At 38.6% G+C, this 24,521-nt stretch overlaps 1 long non-coding RNA gene across 1 annotated transcript; it reads right to left on the bottom strand.

Moving 5' to 3' along the window:
- Positions 1-2,246: 2,246 nt before the first annotated feature.
- On the bottom strand, positions 2,247-24,453 carry LOC121660929. Its single transcript, XR_006014806.1, has 4 exons — positions 18,849-24,453; positions 12,849-12,930; positions 8,917-8,961; positions 2,247-4,201 (listed from the first exon to the last, which is right to left on the bottom strand). It is a non-coding gene; the product is annotated as an uncharacterized LOC121660929 (long non-coding RNA).
- Positions 24,454-24,521: the final 68 nt, after the last annotated feature.

The following is a 24,521-nucleotide window of genomic DNA, read 5'->3' as shown; positions in this document are numbered from 1 at the left end:
GGGGCAGCAGTTTAACAGAAAACATATGTGTGCTACTTGCTTGGGTGACCCCGCGAGAAGGGCACCTTACTATCTGCTCCTTGTGTAAATCCAAAACAATACATTTCCCTTTTCAAAGAAACATTTTTCTTAAAGTGAGTACTCCTTTGTTGGACTTCTTGTGACTAATGAGATCCTCACAAATCTTTGTCAATGTAGCAGGGGAAATAGTTTAAAGGACTTAGTTTCATATCATTCTAATACTTTTAAGAATTATTTTTAAGATAACCATTACTCAAAAAAAGGTAGAGTCCAAATTCTTCTTCCATTATGCTATCTCCTGAAATTTTTCATCTGACCAGTGCAGCAGATGAAAAACAATGAAATAATTACAGCTCCACTTTTCTGCAGGCAAGCCAACACCAATCTAATGTCCTAGCAACACATGTTTTTCATAAAACATTACATATCGGGTGGATTACTGGATCAAAATGCTGTCCCTCTTCTGATGTCAGAGAGGCAGAAGTGTTTGGTGCAGAAGCCAGCTCTGTATGCTTTATTCCAGCTGAGAGCTTTCCATCAACAGAACAAATCTCTACTTATTAATTACAGCCAGCATCTGCATCCTTTCTGTCACCTGAACAGCAAAAACTGTCAGATCAGTATGGAGATATCTGCCCTTTCATGTAGCAGTTAGTGAAACCCATACTACAGCATGTAGTGGTTAATTATTATATACTATCTATGTAATTCTTGGAATAAATTAATGGTATGAATCACAGCATTAAGTGCCACTAGAAATGATTGATGGAAAGGAAGAACAGATTGCAGTAGAATAAAACAAACAAAAAGGGACAACAGAGCTTCTCATTTCACTTAGTATTTTCTGTTAATTTTGGATCTTTAAGGATCTTAATTTCACTTGACTGATTTACTTTAATGGTACAAGGTGGACGTGAGAACACTTTTAAAAAAGATTTTTTTTTTTCAAAATGGATTTGCTAAAAATAGCATAGAATTTTCACCAAAATGAATATTTCTAAAGCCACTTGAAATAATCCAGCGTAAACCTTCAGCTGACATTCTTAGAGAACCATCAAGAATATCTCTGACATTTTTTTTTTTCCTCTGAATAACAACAGCCAATTTAGGGATAACTGTAGAATTATGTCAGGATTTCCTCTGTTTATTACCTGGCACTTTTTAATACAATTCTAAAAGATCCTTCTCAAACTCTCTGCAGTCCAATTAAGTTTTCGCTGTTTAAGATCATTGAGGAAACAAATTTGTTGTTGATAGTACTATTTACCTTTTTTGTTAATATTTTATGCATATATAGAATATATAAATCAGCATAAGTACACAAACAGTTCCTTGAGGACTTCATGAGTAACTTGATCGTGAACATGCATAATTTATTCTTCATCTCTCTTTAAAAAAATGGTATTTCAAGTACTCTCCTAACCATTTCTGAACTGCAGCAATGACCCTTTTCCAATGATATTTTAAATGCATTTGCTTTTGGATAAGAAGACATAAAGCTTAATGCACATGCTTTTCTCTTTGACAACTTGATAGGGGAAGACATGAAGGTAACAGGAGTATTTAACTACAATTCCTTTAAATACAGGTCTTGTCTCTTTCAATAAGCACAGGTAATCACATATTCAGTAAATCTTTAAAATAGCCATTCAATATAAAATCATTTTAAGAGAGATATGCAAAACCTTACTCTATATGACTAAAATTCAACAGATTCCACTACGCTGCAGCTTTACAGCTGGATCTCTAGACACCCATTACATTTTGTGAGCTGTTTGTACTGTAGCTTTTGATATTCTTAAAGGATTGACGGCATCCATTTCCTTTTAAATAGGGTCGTTTTCAATTTAGCAGCATTCAGCAACCTGCAATTCTGAGTCTGCAAGGCACTCTTAAGAATATCACTTTCAGACGATGGATGTTTTCCAGGTGGTTTTGCAGAGAACCATGAAATGCAGCTGCTACAAAACCTTTGATGAGACATAAGTAGAACAACATCAAAAGTGCTCTTCTTTTTGAGCAAACACATGAAAGCACAAAACTAGCTGACAGTATCACATCATGGAATTCATTTGAACTTGCAGACAGAAACCAAGATTTCTGTGGCCATGTCTTGGAGCATGGCCTATCCTGGATGAAAACACAGAAATGGATTTTTAACTCAGTCATTATGGAATCAGACACAAAGCAGGAATTATTCTTTTGAATAGAAATAGACACACACATAGGCACACATACATATTTTAATTGTTATTTTACTGCAACAGCAAGGTGTGTAAGCCAAATTCACAGCCTCACACAGCCTCCTAGAAGGTCCAGCAGCTGGTAAGGACAGCATTGCCCAGCAAGCCCGAGGCGAGCACAGCACACTTACACCCACTTATCTCCTTTGTTAACAACAAGCCCTATCTAAAGCGTTTCATCAAATATTTATAAAACAGAACACTGGCTGCTGTAGGAAAGGTCACTTCTCTAGGCAGAAATCATTGATTCTGATGTTGTTATATGCTTAAGTTCCTTATGCATATATTCCTTAAGGCATACATTTCTTTATATCATTTATAATTTTGTGCAGAAGAGGAAAATTTCAGATGACAAAGCCACCTTTCTGATTTCCCTGTGCTTTAGGAAGGGGACTAACACACCTTATGTACAGAGACTTTTCATTTGCTTGTTGTCCTGAAACAAACTTGATTCTGTAGCACAGAATAAAGATATTAAGTTAACATAAATTATGATCAGGAAAAATACTTTTTAAAATTTAAATTGTGATTTAACTGTATATCTATTAATTTTTTTTTTAGTATCTGGTTATTATGTTTATTTTCACTTTAACATATCTTTACTCATATTTGCTCCTTGGTATCACTGCAGTTGTAAGTACTGTTTTCTATTTCAGTCCACTAAACTCCCTTGATACTTTGCAGTGCAAAAAACAAAATAAACAGCAATTTTATTGGACTCAGAAAACCAAAACAAAGTTTAATTTCAGTGTCATTTACAGCCATAATGATTGGTAAATATTGTTAATTATAAGGAAATTTCAGATCTGTTACCTTGCGAGGATATCTTCCAATAAAAACAGAAGCCGAACAGGCTCAGTTCATGGAGTCACAAAATCTTGGAAGAGTTTTGGTGGCTCTTTCCCTTTTAGTGCCTCTTTCCTTAGGTACTGTTAGATTTCCTGGGAACACCCTTGCCAACAGTTGTGGTCTCACAGCCATTCTCATCTTTCTGGTAAAACCGATTAATTTCAGCTTTTTCCTCTCATGGTCCTTAGAGAGCAGCCACAAGTGCAAGAAGGTCCTTGCCCTAAGTTTGGCATGCACTCCCCTTCACTCTCTTCTAGGTGGACTGATTTTACCCCAAGTTATCCTCTTATCCTGTCTGGAGTTTCTAAACTATTTGGAGAGTTGGGCCTTTATTTTTTAATTTTGTCTTAATTTTTAAGACTCTCCATCAGTGATACTTCAACGCGCATGACAAGTAACTAGTTATTTATATGGTTTAAACAGTCTTGCATGTGTGGCAACTTTTCCATCTGAATAACTTTCCCAAGCTGGTCCTACTCACACACATATACACAAGGAAATTTGGTTGACATACTCAGATATTTGCTATTATAACTGGCATTTACAAGGCACTTGTGAATTTTTGTGCATTTTACACAAACTTTTTTGCAAGCTGAAAAATCAGTGTTCCATTTATAGCACTGAGAAATGACAAAAGGCAGTGAAAAGGAAATCACCTTTACACAAAAGCTGGAAAGTAGCATGGGAGCACAGCTGTGTGTCCCAGAATTCTGGCCTGAAGGAGGACTTTAATATTGTTATTCTATATTTGTCTATTGTCAGCATCATAAATGTTCAGCCTGGCTCCAGAAAACCATATACAAAGCACTTCCTGATGAGTACAAAAGGATTTTTTCCTTGTTGCTATAGGATATTTACACTTTCAGGAATGCCTCAATTGGGAGCAGCACTTAAAATATATCAGCAATATTTCTTTGACATCTGTCACACACATTTCAGCACAGCCCTTTCCAACAACGTATTCTCATGAATCATCTACTTAAAATCTACCTCATGTGCCAAAGACATGGTGATAATGGAGACTTGACAGTTTTTTGGATTTGTTACTCTGATGAAACCAGGCAATATGCTGAGACAAGTCCAAGCACCTATAGGGAAGGAGATGGAATGATACTGAATTCCATCTGTATTACAACTACTTGGCTTTTCTACATAATAAAGTGAATTATTCACATTACTTCCCACTCCACACCAGGGTAGTAACTCAGACACCACTGACCACCTTAAAAACAGGGGAACATCAGTTTAAATCAGGTAGCCTAAGCTTGCTGGTAGAAGCCTGGAAGGCACAGCCATCAGGGAAACAGCAACAAAGAGATTTAGGTTCAAGAAGATACAAACATATTTAACCTCAGTTTGGAGGCTATCACCAACTCCCCCAAACTGAGAAGGGCAGAAGCACCCTTAAGACTTACAAAAAGACATTGTTGCTAAATAATTGTCATTTTTCTAGTGAAAAAATCCTTAAAGATTTTAAGAACTTATAAGTATTTCTGCATTAAGCCAGCCAGCCAATTCAGTACTCCAGCTCCAACAGACACCCAAGAGTGAATGTAAAGGAAAAAAAAAAAAGAAAAACAACTTGGAATGATAGCACTAAAGTATATTCTCACAACCTTCACCAGCTTGCAGCTCAGACTTCTTGACCCAGAGCTGATATATTTGTGCTTCCCCATCCTTCAAGAATTTTACTTTCACAAAATTGCATGGCCACCTTTTGAATTCAGATAGACTCTACAATACAGTAGAAGGGCTCCACAGACTAATTCCATGGTGAGAACCACATACAGCTCTGCAGCTCTTCTGTGCCAAAAACCTGAAACTGATTGGAGTTCCTTCTGCAGTGCATGTTATAATGGAACTATTACAGCATGTGCCACACACAAATTTTCTATCAGTAATGTGGAGATGATCCCTGCAATGAAAACCTGTTGTACAGAATCTGCCAGGCCTCAGTTGGATAAGTGAGGCCACAGCCGACCTGCACATTTAGCACATAACTGGATCACTGTCCTTGAGATTAGGAACTGCACCTGCACAAGCAGCAAATGCATATGCATTAACCACAGTCTGAAATACAGAGCTGTGCAAGCTGCAAATCCTTTTAGCAGAAAGACATGAGCATAGGTTAGTGTGAAAGGTCATTTCAGAGAAGATAAGAAAAAGGATATTCATGTTTGTAATGTATATCCAACATCCATAAGTGCCTCACATTACATCTAAATGCCCCCATGAAACAGCATCAATACAACAGCCCTGTTCAAATAACCCTGAGGGCTGATGATTTTGCCTTACTGACCACTCTGCAATTTTTCTGTAATTGTTATTCTGCATTATAGCCCACAAGCAGCAGGATCTTCTGCAGATGTAATCTTGAAGTTCAGTATCACTTACACAAACACATACTTTGCCTTTTAACACTTGTGGGTTTTGTTTACTTAGGTCTTTTGACAGTTTTAATATTGCTTCTATCATGGACTTTTCAAGGATGCACTGAGAACATGGCAATCAAATTTTGTTGCTCTGCAAAATTCTGAAGTCCCAAGGAGGGGCAAACAAAAGTCCATTATCTGCAAGGATACCCTCTGGAAACACATGCTAAACAAGCCATGCTATGGGAGAATTTTCCATTACTGCATGAAAAAATCTATTTCTTCTTTGGAAAAGCAACAAACTATCACAAGGTGTACTTGATTTGTTTCATGCTACCCCACTCTTGCTAATTTGCTGGAAATCTATTGTAGATTCTGCACTGGCTTTACAGTGTGTTATGCCTAAAACTATCTGATCAATAATGAATTTGCTTTGCAAAGGAGATTAACTTGCTGGAAAATGTCAAATATGGATTGTCCATGAGGGCTTGAAAAATCTCCATTTTACAGAATGCTTTATCTCAAGATTTTCACAAAAAGGAACAGCACAGGCAAAAGTGACCCGGAAAAGAACTTGTGGTTTTCACATGAGAATATGTACCAGTATTAAAAAGAGAGGCAGAAAGGTAGTTATTTTCTGTTCTCGTAATCACCATAATTTTCTATTCATGATGACAGCTTACTGGTAATTATGTGTTAGCTATCTGTACATATACACTGATATTTATACTGTTCTTGTATGCCATTTACTGAGTGCAGGTTTTACATGACATGGTCACTAAGCTCCAAAGAGCCCAGTATATTTTGTACCAAAGTCAAAATGCAGTTCAAAGTGATGGCAATTGCTATGAACTAAGCAAATTCCCTAAGGAGAGATGGTCTTCCCAATGAAGGGCCAATGACTAGAATTTAGACATTATATCTCTTTCATCCCCTTTTATGGCAGATCTTTTACTTGTTGTTAATATGAAACACTGAGCATTTTATTCTGCTTATAAATGATGCCACCTTAAATACAGGTATCAGGCAGAATTCCTTAAATTCTATATTACAAATACTGAATGCAACACTAGTAAGAATAATAACTTAAAAGGCTTCATCTAGCAGGCATAATTTATGCATGTTTTTGTATACTCATCTCATTGCAATAATCTCTAAACCTTGAAATGCACTTTTTTATTTTTAATTTTGCATGACTTTCATCTGAAAGGTTTGAAAAATTCATCCTGGGAATTATTTTTCACTAGTCTGGGGCCTAACATTTCTTATCCTCAGATAGCTCTGTGTTCTCTGAGGAGCTAATGAGCTCATCATATATGGAAAAAATACACGCACAAAATTTGGAATTTTTTTTACATGAGCCTACATGAAATAACACCTAAAGCTCTTGGGTTCCCTCTTACTTCCCTGAACTGATTTAATGTGCCACAAGTCCTTTGGGATGCAGACAAAACAGGCTGCTACCACTTTATCTTGGGTACATTATGAAACAATTCCCATCTTTTCATCCATAAACAAATCCCATGCTACCTTTACATGAGACTTTCTTTTCTCTCAGGTGAGGATTTCACAGGGTCCTTTATTTACAGAAGTATCTTCTCACCTCCCACCTGCCCCCTAAGTTACTCCTGACAGGCACATGCCATAATAAGAGTTTGAGGTTGAGTTAGTTCCCACAGAAAAAGCAAATCCTGTGGGAACCGTGCAGGAGCAATACACACCTAGAGTGTCTGATAAATAGGCACATATTTTCCCAAGTACCTGGAAAATGGAATGTCCAAAAACATTCACTGTGTTTTATCATTTCAAAAATAGACAAAACAATCAGAATTTGAAGAAGATGCAAAGGATAGAAGTGCAGGTATACCTACTCTACCCAAAAATATATTATCTGTAGGATTTTGCACAGAGAAGGTCCAATTTTCTCACAAGGAAGTGGACTAGGTCATTAAAAGGAAATTTTCTTAGGCATTATATACTCTCAATCCCAATTTTTTAAAGAAGTTTGAAAATATCCAAGAAGGAAGAAATTGTCCTCCCATCCACCCTCCCTCTAAAAACATAAAACACTAAGAGAATCTATTGGGAAGCAATTTCTAGAAGTACATGGCTACTGAATGAAAAAAAAACAACAGCTAGTGGATTACACACTTTAAAACCATTAACTAATGAAGTGAAGGTCATCACAAATTAAACACTGAAGCTCAAATGTACATTAGAAACTAACTATTGCAAAGACTATGGATCAGAGTGTGCAATATGGAATCTGTGGAATCCATCTGGCTAGTGCACAAGAAAAACTCCATCTTCCTTGGTACTTATCAAGTCAGATGATTCTACAGTAGTGTGAAAGTTCCCTCAGTTTATTTCAAGACACAAAGTGCTGCAGACATATGCTTTCAAAGGCTGCCGAGACAAAAAAAAAAACAATTTTGCAGCAGAACAGCTATTAGAGGTAATTCAGTTTATGGTATGAACCAGGGCTGAAAGTGAAGAAGTTAGCTTCTATCCACAGCCACAATCAGTTCTCCAAAATTTTTTTTAGGAAATGATGCAGCTATGAAAAGAGTTAATTAACACAACATGGCTCCTGCTGTATACAAAGGAGATGAAATCCACTACATTCTGCACCAGCTCTATAGGAACAGGGTTGTATACATTTAATTCTGACCTTTCAGGTCAAACTGCAAAGCATAGAATTGTTTTGAAAACTACAAGAACTCAGAAGAAAAAAATCATCAAGGAAGAGGTTAAAAGCAAGCATAATTACGGACATGTAGATGTTCATATGGATTGGTACATAAAAATACAGCTTTGCCTGCTCCAGAAAGACATCTCTGAGTGCTTTATGAGCTTCAGAGAAGGTTACACATCTTTAAAAAGTAGTCACAAATGTAAAAAAAAATATTTTCACATTTATACTTCGATGGGAGCCCCTCTTGTATTTAACATGGTACAAATCTCGCTTATGGAGGTCTTAACTTTACTGAATAAGGTTACCTTGATTCAGTGGCTGTTCCTAGATATACAAGCCCTTGGACAGCTACATGCTTTTCTACACGTGGAACAGTGCACCCTATGTTGTGAATGCATTCTAATCTTACTGGAACTGAGTTCACAGATCAATTTCCACACTGGTTCCTAACAGACTTTCACATATCATGGTGGGTGAACCCAACATGTTTTCAATTTAATATCTGACTACTTTTAAAACTCTCCCAACTAAAGCAACACAAACATTTGAAGAACATGTCTGCAAACCACTAGCAGATAAATGTGCTTACTTAATGCTTCCCTAGGAATTTTTTCAGACATAGTCCCACATGAGTGCATTTCCTCTTCACTTTAAGCTCAAGGCCAAGGACTCATTCTCCTAAAATCAAATCCATGCAAATTATAAAGTAAGAATTTATTTTAGACGTTTTTCTTACCCTTGTTCCCACATATGAACAATGAGAGCAGTGACAGACTGATACCTGTAATAAAAAAAGTCAATGCATTCTTTTTTCTCCTTTTGTTACAATAAGTTTCTAGCACAGAAATACTGTTATATGTGACATAAAATCACTTCATTGTTTCAAGTATATGAGGGATTTCAGACAAAAACTAGAAGCCACCTGCACCAACTGCTACCTGAGTGTTTCTGTGGGTTCATGGCTGTGTAACTGACACCAGAACCTTCTCCCAAGTCTCTGCAGGATGAATTTCTTCATTCTGATCATTGGGACTCTTTTAAACACAAGTCAATTTTCCAAACTCAACAAATTTCATATGTAGTTTGTGCCACTATCTAAGTTATTTCTAAAAACCATTTCACTGGTGTCTAGACCTACTACCCACATCTTCAGGCACCCCTTGCAGCAGGGTCCAGCCAATCCCAATAGTGCTCACTAGAAAATCCAGCATGGCTTGATAGATCTTTTGAATAAAAGGAACTGCTTGAGAATTACCTAGTAATTCTTCTGAACTAGACTGCATCATGTCCTTTATAGGACCTATGAACAGCTCCAGTTTTCTTTTATTCTAGGCAGGTTTCCTAACAGAGCATCCATCAAGATAAAAACAACACATACAACTGGCTAAACACCAATAGTTTTGCAAGGTATGGGTATAAAGATACTAGTTATTATGCCAGTGGGAGTTTCAAGTGGCTAAGGGATATAGGGTTGAATTTTTTGCCCTATTAGTCCAATGTAATTCCCAATACACGAACAATGAGTAATATCTTGAGAACTAGAGAAGCATGAATATGTTCTTGATTCAAGTGAATGCTAAGCATTAGTACCTTCCCTAAATAAGGCAAAGGCACTAGGGAGAACATGATGACAGTGTTAAAGTTAATGACCCAGTGCAATAGTATTTAAAACAGATTTGGCGCTAGCTTAATCACATTAATTGTTACATTAGACAAAGTGGAGAGCAATGAATACATTGTCCCTGGAACTCCTGAAGCAGCATCTTGTCCATTATGTTAAGGATGCAGTGACATTCATGATCTCCAGGTAACTGGAACTTTGAGTGTACTTTGTTTGTCCTGCTACATCAGCTAACTATGAATTATTAATCTAAGCAGTCCTCAAAGTATTTTTTTCCTACTCTGTGAAGTACCTCTAACAAGGCAATCTGTCTCTTTACTTAACCACAGCAGTGCTTGTCAAAGTCTATTACCAGTTTGAGGATAAAATGGTGAGAAGAGGAGAGAGAATGTCATCTGCTGCTGCTGCCCTAAGATGATTGGCACTCAGCTTTAAGTATGTGTACTCTTCCCTTTCTTAAAAAAAATTGCCAGGAAGGAACTAGATTTGTCAGAAAACACCAGCAGCCATTCCTCCAAAAGTAACCTCAGGTCTGCCATGGTTAGGAGTCTGGGAAGTTGCAGAGCCTTTTTTATGTGAAGTTTCAAGGTGATTAAGAGTAGCCGCACTGTGGTCCTGGAGCAGTCCAAGTGCCAGTGCAGCCTCATGCTGCTCACAGCCACCTGAACAGTCTGTGCTGGTCTGGGGGGCTCCTCTTCCTACAGCATCAATCTCAATACATCAGTGAATTCATCAACCCTCGGACATTCCTCCCTCACAACTGGCTAGCAACACATGAGAGTTCCCATAATTCCTCCAGAGGTCCAGAAACAAATAATGAGTAGACTAAAGAAAAAATAAATAAATAAATAAATAAACAGCACTGTCACACTGTGTTCTTCACTTCTGTGCAATCAATAGAAAAGACAAACATGGCAAGAAGGACACGAACTAAGTCAGAATGCTACAAAACATATCATGGCTGATGGCACTTGGGTCTGATTTGGTTAACAATAATAAAATAAAGATATGTAAAACAGGATATGTGTTACAAAAATCAGAATTCACATAACTGCTATCACAGACATCAGATATTTAAAACAGGATCATTGACAAAAGAGAAAGAGATAATTGGAATAGGATTTCCCATGATACAATGAATACAGTCAGATTAAAAAGTCCTATTTTCATTGAAATATGTCTAAGGACTATACTCACTAGTGAAATAGATAATATAATTAATCAAATAACCTTGTAGAATAAGGGCAATACTCATACCTTTTTAATTAGATAAAGGTTTTCAGGGGAAAAAAAACCAACCAAAAACCTGATTTTCTTTTTTCCTTACTAGATGGAACTAACATAAAAAAGTAAGAGTCTGTATTTGTTCAGATCTCAGAGAGGTCAATTTTTAATAAAAATTTCTTAGGAAAAGAAAATCAGTTTAATTACCTTTCATTTCAAGCACCTAGACTGGATAATTTTTCCTCTTTCATAAAACCAATTTTGTGTATAGGACTATCTACACACTGCTTGAGCAACAAAGCTAGGAAGTCTTCTAATTACATCCAAGGTCATGGAACCAAAGTGGACAATGAGACTTCCAGACTTTTTTTCTGCTTACAGTATTTTTTTTTTTTTTGCAAGCATTATCTCTTAAGGGAAAGAATCTGCTGTCAGCAACTGCAATACTTTCTGCTAAGTCATTCCACCACCTTGCAAAGACATTTTAAAACATAAAAGTGATTTACAACAACATTTTACAACAAAATGCTGCACTAGTTATATGAGAGATGAGCACAGTGTATCAATATGCAAAGAATAGGAAAGCTCCTGCAAAAAAAATTAGCAACAATCTGTAGGAATTTTGCTGAGTCACAGCAGGCCTAGGACCTCCAAGACCCTGATGATTTCAAATAAAATAAATTCTGATAAAGGACCAATCAAGCTTAAGAGGCTCTGTAAAGACCATGCATGAAGAATTAAGAATTAGTAAAATTGAACTGGCTTCAGAATACAGGTTGTGAAAACTCTTTCTATAGAACACATGTAGTAACCTCTTGAGCCTAGAGAGAGATACTTTTGCTTTGTTCTAGTTGGTAGAAGCCACAACACAGTGTTACATTTCCCTCCTAGGGAGGTCTTCAGACTTCTGAAGATGACCTGAGTTTTCTCACCAGTGAGGAGACAAGTAGCTGCAGCACACACATAAAAACCCACTTGCCGAGAAAACACTTTCCCCCTTGTTTCTATATTTAATTGCTTATTTATATACTTCCTCTAATTTCTGCTTATCCCAACTATTTTGAACTTACCAGTGGCTGTATAGATGCCATAAAATACTGAAGGAATTAATTGCTGAGATGAGGGCAAGTGCATAATTTTCAGGGTCTCTCTTACTTCAGATTGAATATTGCAAAGGAGATGGCAGTTTCAGGGAGGGCAGCAAGAGGGAGGGGAAAAACAACAACCAAACTTACAGAAAGGCAAAGGTGTATTTTACATTGATGTACAGAGGTGATTATGAATCCCCACAGTACCATTAATACTAATTCTCTAGGACAAAAATCACACTATAGAATTAAAGTCCTTTTGTTCTCACAGTTAAGAGAGAACAGTTCTCACAGTTAAGATCTACTGAGTCTATTCTGAAGCAGTTTTTTTTTCAGTGTACCAGCTGCACAGAGGGAAAATTTATGTAATGGAATGGAGAGGGCTGCAATCCCTGTTCTGTCCCTTTTAATTCTGGCTTTTCAAATGACATGAGGAAGCCAGGTGGAAAGAATCACTCTGCATGTCTGACCGTGTGGCAGAAAGGAAAATGTAATTGATTATTCTTATTAAGGAAACTGATTTTGCCAGAAGTATCAAGTTTATTCAGTTTCATGCTTAAAATGAAATATGCAGTGTAATTAAATATTCTCTTTATTTTATACACAGCTTGAGCTGACTATAGGTATTTCAGTGATAGCAATAATGAAAATTGCAATGTAAACCTAATTAGAAAGTTAATGGAAAGGGAGTGAAGAATGCTGTGATCAAAAACTCAGATCTTGAAAGGCACTCACATCTTCAAGTTCATACGCTGTCCCCACTTCTGTCTGTAAAAGTGTTAAGAGCTGCCTCAAGTCCATCCAAAAGAAAGAATGACTAGAAAAAAACAGATATATTAACATTAAGAGATTCAAATAATGGCTTCAAAGACTAAAAGGAACAAGTTGTCTTCCAGTTTTTCTCTCGTATAAGTTTAGTAATAAATTACTCCTCTGTGCTTAATCACTTTGCAGACACATTGATTTCTGGGTACCCAAACACTGGAAATATTCACACACTGGTTATGTTATCACGGCAGCATTTGTAAATGGACCAGAAACTGCTGAAGCAAAGGTTCAAAGAAGATACAGAACCATAGAAGCAATTTACCCATCAGAAGAGATGCCCACATTTTATATTGCTGGTAAGAAAACACCCAGAAATTTTCTCTACATTTTTATTCCCAAAGGACATATGCTTCCAGTAATTTATAAGGAATCTGTGACTTCTATGCAAATTAGGTAACTTACTGTCCAATTATGCCATTTCCATGCAAAAGCATAGATTGCATAAGCTACTATTAATTTTTTATTTTAAAAAAAGTTTATTTGTGTAGTCAGGTGTCATCTGAAAAAGAGATTTAGAAAATAGGCCTGGAGAGGAAAAAAAAAATCTCAAAATCAACACATGATGCTGTCAAGCAATGAAACAGAGCTGAAATCTGAAGGCAACAGTGTCAGTTTTCCATGCATGGAAAAAGAAACAGAAGGAACTTTGGGCTATTAATGAAGTTTCTGTGTCTTCAAAACAGCTGTAATTGACAAAAGAAAGCAACCTGACAAAATATAGCTCATGGTTCCGGAACCTGGATTCTGCCGCTCAGCATTAAACAAGTGAACTCTGATGGGATCAGTCACATTGCAGCAGAAAAGCAAGTGATAGCCAAAACTACTCTCTATTGATTTTGTTTTCCAGCTTGCTCTCAGGAGCATGTTTTGAACAGCTTCAAGAGGGAAATCTGGAAACAAGCACTTTCTAAAATCTATTAGCCTAATAAAGCATTGTAATCTACTGTGAGTTCAATTCTTTGGAAGCTTCTCTCACGCCATTTTAGTTGTCATTTCTTTGATTAAGGCTACAGTGATACGTGTACCCGGCTAACAGCCAGGAAGAAAGTCTTGTAACATAAAGGATTAGGTTACAGGGTGAAAGTATCAGCCCAGAAAAAACAATCTTTATACTTTCTTTCTCCTTAATGACTTAAAATTATGAAAGTTTTAAAGGGTGCAGAATGGGTCTTCAAGAAAAGAAAAGAGCCAAGAAAATACAGAACTTCATCACCAACCATCTCCTGCTTACCTTGCTGCCACACACCTGCAGGTTTTCTGCATGACAAACAAAAGCAGTTGCCTCAAGCCTGGCATCCTTGTCCTTTCCTCTGGGAGCCACCTGAACAGCCAGACACTGAGCCCTTGTCCCCTGCTACATGTCAGGAAAGGCGTGGGTGCTGTGCTGGGTCAGCAGCAAACCCTGGCCTACAGGTTTAAGGTGCAGGTGGGAAATGCCCAGAAGCACTTTCTCCACGAGTCACACCCACCTGAAGCATTACACAAATGATATCCAACATCACTTAGAGAGCTTTAGGAGATAAATGCTGCCAAAGCAACCAGGCTGCAGGAAGATGGATTGGGGTATATCGTTCATAAAGAAACCAGCCATGAGACCTGCTTGTTAAAATCCTTGTGTTTTCATGCTGGTGCCTGACTTCATCCTCACAATGAACTGGTGTTCACTGGTTCTCTGCAAGACCATGTCACACAATGGGATAGTGCAGGACAGGATTATCTTGCCTTAGAAATGGGTCCAGACAAACACTGCCAGGACAATGTGTAGAAACTTCTGTAAATTATGAGACATGAAGCTGTAACACAGAGGGAGAGAAGCAAATCTTGCAGCCCAGTGACTGCTTCTAATATCCATAGAAAATCTGCAGATCCACAGCAGTAGGGTAAGCAGGAGGCAGCAATGATGGCTGGAAAGTCTCTGAAAGGAGTTCCAGGCATCAAATGCTTTGCTACAGCTCTTTCCAATACCTGCTGTCAAACAGTTCAAAGAAAATCACGAGAGATACCAGTTGAGATAAACAGGAGAATAAGCTACTTAGTCAAACAGCTCGGCTTAATTCCTACTGCTTGGAGACTCAAAGGTGATTGCTTATATCCCTGACTGGTTTGAAAGCACAAATTTAAACACTTTTCTTAGTCAAAAGCATCCAACTCCTTTTGATTCTCACATATTAATTTTTTTTGTCCAAGGGCAAGAAGATTGAAGGAATACAAAGCCTAAGGAAAAGATGTCATTCCTTAAACTCACCTCCACTTCTTCCAAAAAGAAATTTAATTTTGACAGTAGCCTAGAATTTAAGAAGCCCAGTATGAAGGCACAAAATCTAAAATGCTTGATTCCAAAGCCTTTTTCAAGAAAAACAGTTTTACTATGCTGATTTTGTGGGGTTTGGTGGGTTTTTGTTGTGGAAAGAATGACCTCCTTCCACATGGAAGTGCTGTTCTGTCAAGACACCATAAACATACCTGTTATCACTCACTAATTTTCACTGTCATCACATGTTTTTGTTACCAAAAAAAAGGAAAAACTTTCCGCTGCTTAATCCATTTACACGTTTATATATCTCAACTCTCTCTTTTTTTTTTCCAGATACTACCTATCTATTACTGACTTTGCTTCTAAAGAAATCAACTTTTACAACCTTCCTCAATAATGCTATGTCTTTTTTTTTTTTTTTTTTTTTTTTTTTTGGGATGCAGTAATTAGAATTCAACATATTACTTTATGGAAGAACTCAACAAGAAATTTTATCATGTCATTACTCAGTCTGACTTGCATTCTTTTTCTCTACCATTAAAGCTCAGCTTCACGCTGAGTGGATTGCTGGAGAACTTTAATTTTTACCACAGTTACTGATTGTCATAGGTTAGCAAGCGTAGTCCTGGAAGGGACGTCCTTGCTAAGGGGTGCTTACAGTTTCCTCTGGGAACTGATAGAACCTATCAGCTGGCCAGTTTGAATATGGACAATTCTCTAAGCCACTTAAAGTTGTGATCACCTCTGTGATCCACATTTAAGAATAGGCAAACTCCCCCTCCAATCTCTCTCTCTCGTTTCCGGCGCTGGGACAGGTGGCTGCGGGCCCCGTGTGGGGGCCAGCGGGCCCGGCCAGGCCCTGCCTGGGCCAGGCCGGGCCGGGCCACGGCCATCCTGAAGCCATGGACCTGTTCCAGCCATGGAACCCCCCCCACTGCCTTGCCGTGGGCAGCCGGAGCGGCTCGGCTCTCCCCCCTCTCCACTGCGATAAGAAAAATTCAACATTCCAGCTGCAAAGCTGCAAGGCCGAGGTGAGATTAACCCTTTTATTGCTGTGAAGAGCTGAAAACCTGAGGGAAGAGAGAGAGGAGATGCTTAAAGCTGAAATTCTGTTGTGAAGCTATGATATATCAGAGTATCCTGTTGTAATTTCATGAAGATATGGGGGGTGGAGTGTTCAATTCGTGAGCAAAAGCACCTGCGCTGAGATAGGCAGATGCTGACGCAGCTGTAATTTCATGAGAAGTTTGGACAGGGAGAGATGGACCAGATGAGGACTTTTGCTCCGAACGGGAAAGGAGAAAACCTCAGTCCGTAGAGATGCTCCCAGAGATAGTCCTAAAGATGAAGATGATGAAGACCCTTTGCTCCCAGGGAAGGAGAAGGGCCTCTGTTTTTGTTTCTGAATGGCTCAACCTTAAAAATTGTACCCCAAAAAACTTCAAGAGTGGACCCTCGAAGGCAGTTGCGGGAAAAGCTGCAAGTCGGGGGAAAGGACTCACACGCAGGCAGAGAGACTCCTCTTCCTAAATGGACTGAACGATATTTGGAAGTGGGCGGCTGTCTCGTTGTGATAATGTTTTCATAGCATGAGCAAGAAGAGACTTCTCTTTCTAAATGGACTGAACAAGGTTATTATGGAAGTAGTAAACAGACTGAACATCTTAAGGGTTGTCTTTTCACATCGTCAGTGGGAGAAGGGAGGAAGGTGGGGGGAGGAGGAGAGTTCTGAAGGTGGTATTTTTTTTTTCTTCTTTTAGGTCTGTTAATAAACTTCTTTATATTCTTTCAAGTTTGGTGCCTGTTTTGCATTTCTCCTAATTCTTATCTCACAGCAGATAAACAGTAATGAGTATTTTGGACCAAACCACTACACTGATGAATAAAATTAGCACTTCAGAATTCTTTACAGGTAGGCTTTTCTGCTTCCCTAAGCATGAAACACATGATAATTCAATTGCAATTAATTTTCAATATAAAGAAGTTACTGGGAATTCCTCTGAATTTGTTCCTTCTGAATTAAAAACCCATTTAAGTCAGGCATAAAAGAAAGAACATTTAAAGTCATGACAATATGACTGTAAAGAACTGAAACCATGGTTTTGTCATCCGGTCTGATGAAAATGAACAAAAATATTCAAGTTTATATTCAATTTCTTACTGGGAGTTAGTTCTGCCTCTGATAACACAGAACCCATGTACATTATGTTCTAGATTATGAGGTATAATGCAATGGATGGCATTAAATGAGAAAAAAATGCAGTAAATAGGATAACAAAGAGTGCCAACTGTATTTTAAAATCAGAATCTTTAGAGCCCTCTATCATGTGATAACAATAGAAGCAAATGTGATTTTCACACAAAAGCTAAACCTGGGAGCAGATATGTGTTCCCCAACCAGATATTACATAACACTTCTCTAATTAACTCTGGATGATGGGTTGGACACCAGGCACCCAGCAAAGCCACTTTATCACTCCCCTTCACAACTGGGGAGAGAAAATATAATGAAAGGTTCATGGTTTGAGATAAGGTCCAGGAGAGAGATCACTCATCCAATACCATCAGAGGCAAAACAGACTCAAATTGGGGATATTAATTGAATTTATTGCTTACAAAATCAGAGTAGGATAATGAGAAGCAACATAAATCTTAAAACTACCTTTCTCCCACTCCTCCCTCCTTCCCAAGCTCTACCTCCTCCCACCAGCAGCACAGGGAGCCAGGGAATGGGGCTTACGGTCAGTTCATCACAGGTTGTTCCTGCCGCTACCAAGGGAGAAGAGCCTTCTCCCTCCTCCAGCCTGGGGTCCCTCATATGGGATACAGTCCTGCATGAGCTTTTCCAGTGTGAGTACATCCCACCTTCAACAACCACGTGCTTTTTAAATACTTACTCTCTTTTCAGCCATTCAAAGGTGTTTTGATTGCACAAACACATTTCATTAAAGTAACAAATCTTCAGAAGCCAAAAAAATTGATATTAATAACCCAACAGAACCATAAAAGCTCTTCAGAACAATGTTCCAGGTATCACATCACCATTTTATTCACCAAATAGATTATGGAATTGGCTTCATCCACCTACTTCTGTGAAGTATCCTAGGTGCTATTTTTACCTTGGCTGTTAAGTTTGAAGCAGATAAAGAAAGTTTAACAGCTAAAAGGGTGTATCGAGTATCAGAGATGCCTCTAGCAACATCTAGGGCCTTGTTCAATTTGTCACCTTATTTGCATTGCCCTTTCCAATGCAGTAAGTGAAATTCTTAAAATTTATGTTAATCTTGTCATATACAGTTTTATACAGTTTCTACTGACAAGGAAACTGCTGGCCATTACTGCTGCAAAGAGGGGAAAAAACAAGGTTTCATTTGCTGAAATCTGCTGATTCCAGAAGTGTTCATCCACGTGATATCTTTGCCAGCTGCCAGTCCTCAGTGTGCACAGCACAGGAACAGAGCTGATCATGCCGTGCCCAAGCTGCAGGAGAGCTCCAGCTGCTGTGCAATCTCAACCTTGCTTCATCAGGGGGAATCCACTCCTGGCACGGCAATGGCATGTTCAAGTGCACATTAAAAGGCTCCAAATGCAGACACAAAGCTCCAAACACACAGAAAAGCAAATATGAATCAAGAAGAAACACTTCTACTCACTCAGTCATCAGTGTAGATGCAATCCATGCAGGAAACAGCACTGGGATATCCCAGCTGCACATATTTTCAGGGTATATCCCATCAGTGAGACCAGAGGATTCATTACACATTTTGCGTTGTAGTCACCTCAGACACAAAAATAAAGATAAATGACAAACAGTAGCACCTTGTTGGAATGTAAGTGCTCCCTGCTTCCTTTCCCACTTTTCACATAGGAGTTTCCTCAGTCAAACAGCCCATACCTCTCCGACCAGCTGGCTGATAAGAATGTTCCAGCTATCTACAAGCAGCTCCACAGCATCAGTGAGCTAAAGCTTTTTTCCCCTCTTTTGAGTGTATTCACAACCAAGCTATCACCAAAAACAGACAGTCTAACTTATGCCAAACAATTAAGACGGCTTTTACAGATAACTGAAACACACCGTATGCCCTAACAGGCTCCAGAGAACACATTCAATGTAAAACCTTTTGAAGGAGACCAGGTTTACTTAGATATGATAATGTCTGGCCTTCAAACCATTCTTCAACATTCTGAGATGACATTTTCCCCTCCAAATGTTTATCTTTTCCCAGTCTTTAGAGCATCTCTCCCTGATTTTCTAGTACCACCATGCTAAACAAATCAGTACAAGGAAATTTTTGCATGCAGATAGGACCAAAATCACAGTAGAAGACTGTGACACCAGTTTCACCACATGGTCACCTGCAGCTGAGGTACTGCCCTGGTCTGTGGTCTTAACAGTCTGGCAAAAAAGGCAACATTCACATCACACCACCTGTCTTAACGAATCCATTTCCCTGGTTAATCATTCCTTTTCATTTCTAAAGATACCACAACAGCATAATGACATCATTGCTGGTATCAAAATAAAATCTGGGAGGTGGAAATAGCCGTGTGAAATCGGTAGGTGTGCTTCACAAAGAGGATTTCAAAATACAGGAACAGTAGTGAAAAAGGATAATCCCTAATGTGAACATAAATTCTTCAGATTTTGTTGTATTAAATTTTAGTTTTCCTTAGACAGAAAACCAAATATTTTTCAAGAATTCAGAAAAAAAAAAAAGAAGGAAAACACGCAAAAGTAGGCACTCTGTGTGCGCACACATTCATAATCCAGACTCATCAGGTACATGACAAATCAAATTCTCACGCATTAGCAGAAAGCACAACAAGGCAAAGGATATTTGCCTTAAACCAAAACACTGACAGAGTGTGAGCCTGCTTTTGCTTTCTCTTCCTGACAGATGCAAGTATATCCTCAAGAAATTATATAAGTAGGAGAGTAAGCAGGGCAGTTCTATTTCAGGCTTCATCATTAACTTATTGCATGCGTTTGAGGACTTGATTTTTATTTTCAGTTAACCCATGTCATGATCATTATTTTTCCTACCTGCTACAGTTGAAAAGGTCATCATTACACTCATTTATGTTCACCTTTTTTTCATTTATACAAAAATAGGGGGGGAAAAAAAAACACAAAGAAAAAAACAATGGTTCCACTAACAAAATAGGAAGTCTGGTATTCCACGAACTGGGGGAAGTATGCAGAGGTGGAGAAAAAAAGGAAGAAAAAGAAGCCCCAATCAACGAACCCCCCAATCATTCCCATCAATAAAATAATTATATGTAAACATACAAGCATTTCTCCCACTTTACCCAAAACTCTGCTAACATGAAACTTCTAACAGATTCCTAAATCTGTGTAGCTGACACTGGCCCCGGAAAGAATTTGCTGTTTCTGCATTACGAAGTGTCAAGTGGCAGTGGAGTAAGGATTTTTCTATAAAAGAGGATCCAGATATGTTCTGCCGAAGGCGGCAGAACATTTACAGAGCCGTTAAACAAAGCAGGTCGCGTTCTTTCACACGTGCGCTGCCACCCCATGGACATTCCAAGTATCCCCATCCCCGAACCGCGGGTGTTTCCTCACTCAGCTCAGATATTTTCACCACGTACCGAACCTGCTCTTTCTCCGCCCGAACATTAAATGCAGCACAATTCACCCTGCGTAGAGTGGGGAAGTTTCTTTCTAGACTCTCATACGACTTTAAATTGAGGGCCACCAATTCATTCTACTGAGAGACAAAGACTTTGTTGTTAAGAATATGTAACACAGACAGTTATGGCTTTTTGTATATAAGGATATGTTGTTATCTAAAGAATTATAAAAGCACAAGGCAATCCTTTGGCATTCCTCCAGCATATATTTGCTTTCAAACTCTTAACTGTAATAAATGTGAACTAAAGCCTCTTCATGTTTGTTATTCAGATCTCAAGAAATTGTATAAACAAACAATTTGCAGACAAATTCTGCTAGTAGAACATCTAGTCTCTGTCCCAGCCAGGGGAAAAAATAGTTCACAGCATTATGTGCTTATGTACTTGACCTGATTTTATGCCAGGATCAGAGCTGCTGATTTTGCAAAACGTATCTTCCAGTTGAAATCTGCACAAGATATATTCATGTATTGTGGGCTTTGAGTTAAAGATATCTCTATCTGGAGCACGAGAGCACAAAAAATTTAGGTTTTCAATCAATTATTCAAAACTGAAGCTACTTGAACACGTAAATTCTATTGAAAATTCTGCTATTAAATCAACACAATTTAGTTCCAAGAATCAGCTCTTCCACCAAGTTATTTAAGTTTTTCTTATAGAAGCAGTTAAAAAATAGAATCCTGTGAAATATCCTCTGGGTTTTATGTTTATGTTGCAATAAACATTCTACATTTGTAATGTGTTTAGAAGACCTTCTCACTCTAAGACATACAGTATTAATTTTGTGTGCATAAAACAAATACTACCTAACAATCAGCTCTTTTATTAATAATTTGAGTCCAAATTAAATTTTGAATGTTTCCATTTTAATTGTGTGCTGGTGCAACATGATAATCACTATGTGAAATAACTATAGAGCAGTCACAAAGAAAAAGTGTCTTTTCTATTTCTGCTATTGAATGTGATCAGTATAATTCAAATCCTCCTCAGGGCAGGGCCAATTCAGAACTACTCAGCTTCCAATTCAGAATTATTTTCTCTTAAAAAGTCTACAGTCACACATCGTATAAATTTTAGAGAGGACAAGCACTCTTCATGCTGTATCACCATTTCTCTATGCACACCACTTTTCAGTTCTCTTGCACCGCAACTAAAAGGTCATCCCTCAGCATAGAAAATGCTATCAAAATAGCTGACCCATGTTCTTTTTACTTTTCATGAAAAAATAGAAAGTATTGCTAAAGCACAGTAACATGTTGCTCAGACAGGGGTACTTAGCTATTGGTATGCAAACACAGTTCACAAGGAATCAAAATATATCAATCTATACCTGGAACAGAGCATAAAAAAAAATACACCACCTAAAATAAGAAGGTATCTCATTGATAGTTCAGAAGGCACTAAAAAATGTAAATGTAACAAAACACTGGTCTTTTTCAATTACTTATCTTAATGTATGGTCCACGCTACTCTTCATGGCATTGCACAAATATTTCCTTGGCCTATTGTCAAATAATCACAGCTCCCCAGCTTCCAAACAGCACTTGTGGTAACTTAGCTCTTACACACCTCTGCTCACAGCACCCACCTTCACAAGGGCACCCAGCTGGATTGTGTTTCTGCTGCTGACTCTCCAAACAGCCTCTCCTACGTTCATTAAGCAGAGGTGCAGAGCCCCTTGATTCTCTGAACTTCCCAGCCCCAGGCTGGAGGCAAAGGTGGGGCTGAGTAGGACACCAGAACCAAGGCATTCCCAGGAATGAGGCTCTACCACATCTTATGCCACACCTGCTGTCCCAACTCTACCACAAACTGCAGCTGCACAGGGAGAGCTCTTTTCCCATTCCTCCTCTCTACTCAGTTCCTGACCCAAGGACAGGCCAATAATCAGGTTGATAATGCAATGCTACCATTGATTTTTAACCCTCCCTTACAAACGTCACATTATCTAAAAGCTAAATGCGGAAATAAATTAATTAACAATGTATATGTTAGTGCTTTAAGGACAGTTACAAACACTGACATTTTCATGTATCATTTTATACACTGGTTGGTTATTCTGCCGTTGTTAGGTACCTGGACATCCCTTCTTGGAAAAATAAAATGGTTAGGAATACACACACACACACACACCAGTACTCTTAGTTTAAAAAGGATACTTCTTTAGTTTCATTCACTTAAAGTACAGTTCACAGAGAAAATTTGCATTTTAATTATATAATCTTAGAGCACTGAAAAAATATTTATCACTGTTACTAAACAAACCAAGAGTAGCTCACACTTTATTTTACTTTTTAAAGCCCCAAACAAACACAAAAAAAAAGCACCCGAAGAACTCACTAATCATCTTCTTTGTTGCTTGGGTTTGGGGTTTTTCTGTCATTTGGAAAGCAAGAAGTATATAAGTGGTGTCCCTGGATTATTTTAGCATACTGTCTGTGTTTATGCCCATTTTGCACTATTCACCACTATCTTCTTAACACTTTTGCATTGCACCATTTATTGAGTTGCAGATTATCCGGCTCTTACAATAATGATAAACATTTGTTTTAGACACCTTGTTACAGATACTTTTCTTTCACAACTGCTTTCAGTTGTTTGCAAGAGTTTATTTACAAACATTGAACATTTATAAACACCTGCCAGTTGCAAACAATTTCTTTACTGGGGAACAACTACACTCTCAGAGACACTGTATTACAATTTCAACTTCAGAAAAAGCTCTTCTGGTATGCCCCTCTTAGCAAAGGACTTTACCTCATCATTATCAGGAAAACACAGCTGTTGCAAAGGAAGTTTTAAACTGTTTTTACATTAATTTTTACCACTGTTTCATATCAGAATTAAACATCCTTTCTCTATTAGCTTAGCTTAAAAACTAACAGAGAGAAGGTATTATATTCAATTTGCCTATAAAGCTATATAGTTACTCCCAATTTTACAAGCATCTATTCTCCCAGAGAAGGAATGCTAGCCACTGTTTGCAGGGCAAGGTTTTTATAAAAATAAAATAAATGAAAACAAATGCCCGACTTTGGTTTGAACATTCCCACGAACAGAATGTGAAAATACATAGCCACATACTTGTCATTAAATACAGGGAGCAAAAGTTCCCTTTGGAGAGAATTGTTAAATCATCTCTGCACTTGGTCATATTTCTATCATTACTGCAGAAGGCGACTAAGGACACTTAGTTTTTATGCAACTCTGACAGACTATTCCAACTCCTGGTACTCTTGCTCAACGCGGCAGAGAAGCTCCGACAGCGCTGGAACCACTAAAAGAAACGCATTTCAGAGTGAGCCAGAACCGCCCGCTATGAGGGAGGAGCCGTCCCACCTGAGCCCCGCCCGCCTCAGGCCGGCCCCGCCGCGGCTGCTGAGGGCTCGGAGGGGGATCCCTCGTTAACGGGTACTGAGAGGAACCGCGTTAATACCAGCGGGTGCTGTGGGGGATCCCCCGTTAACCGGGGTGCCGAGAGAAAACTTTATTAACAGGGCTGCTGACAGGGACCCCTCCATAACAGGCGGTGCTGAGGGGGACCTCGTTAACCTCAGGGGCTGCACGCCCTTGCCCTGTGGCGAGAGAACATGGAACCGAGGGCCGAGGGCTCCAAGCGCCACCCAGCCCCGCCACAGCCCCGCGGGCGCTGCCGCTCCGGCCCGGGCGCAGCG

This window comes from Corvus kubaryi, unplaced genomic scaffold, assembly GCF_017639235.1.
Source record: "Corvus kubaryi isolate FWS band 111438036 unplaced genomic scaffold, C.kubaryi_AGA036_p1.0 124, whole genome shotgun sequence".
Classification (NCBI taxonomy): Eukaryota; Metazoa; Chordata; class Aves; order Passeriformes; family Corvidae; genus Corvus; species Corvus kubaryi.
This window is presented reverse-complemented; position numbering and strand designations above follow the sequence as displayed.